The following is a 1,018-nucleotide window of genomic DNA, read 5'->3' as shown; positions in this document are numbered from 1 at the left end:
ATGGTTGGATTCACAACCTAAGGATAGCCTGGACTCCTGGGATAAGCTGGTCACTGCCTTCTTGGATAAATTCTTTCCTCCTCAAAAGCTGAGCAAGCTGAGAGTGGATGTTCAAACCTTCAAACAAAAAGATGGTGCATCCCTCTATGAAGCTTGGGAAAGATACAAGCAGTTGACCAAGAGATGTCCATCTGACATGTTTTCAGAATGGACCTTATTAGATATATTCTATTATGGTCTATCTGAATTTTCGAAAATGTCATTGGACCATTCTGCAGGTGGATCTATCCACCTGAAGAAAACGCCTGAAGAGGCTCAAGAACTCATTGACATGGTTGCTAACAACCAGTTCATGTATACTTCTGAGAGGAATTCCGTGAACAATGGGGTACCTCAGAAGAAAGGAATTCTTGAAATTGATGCTCTGAATGCCATACTGGCTCAGAACAAAGTGTTGACTTAACAGGTCAACATGATCTCTCAAAATCTGAATGGATTGCAACATGCATCCAACAGTACTAGAGAGGTAGCTTCTGAAGAAGCTTATGATCCTGAGAACCCTGCCATGGCAGATGTTAATTACTTAGGTGAACCTTATGGAAACACCTATAACTCATCATGGAGAAATCATCCAAATTTCTCATGGAAGGATCAACAAAAACCTCAACAAGGTTTTAACAATGGTGGACGCAATAGGCTGAATAATAGCAAGCCATATCCATCATCTTCTCAGCAACAGACAGAGAATGCTGAACAAAATAATTCTAATTTAGCTAATATAGTCTCTGATCTGTCAAAGGCCACTTTCAGTTTCATGAATGAAACAAGATCCTCCATTAGAAATTTGGAGACACAAGTGGGCCAGCTGAGTAAGAAAGTAATTGAAACTCCTCCCAGTATTCTCCCAAGTAATACAGAAGAGAATCCAAAAGGAGAATGCAAAGCCATTGACTTAGTCAACATGGCCGAATGCATAGGGGAGGAGGAGGACGAAAATCCTAGTGAGGAAGACCTCCTG

The sequence above is a fragment of the Arachis duranensis genome, chromosome 5, assembly GCF_000817695.3.
Source record: "Arachis duranensis cultivar V14167 chromosome 5, aradu.V14167.gnm2.J7QH, whole genome shotgun sequence".
Classification (NCBI taxonomy): domain Eukaryota; kingdom Viridiplantae; phylum Streptophyta; class Magnoliopsida; order Fabales; family Fabaceae; genus Arachis; species Arachis duranensis.
This window is presented reverse-complemented; position numbering follows the sequence as displayed.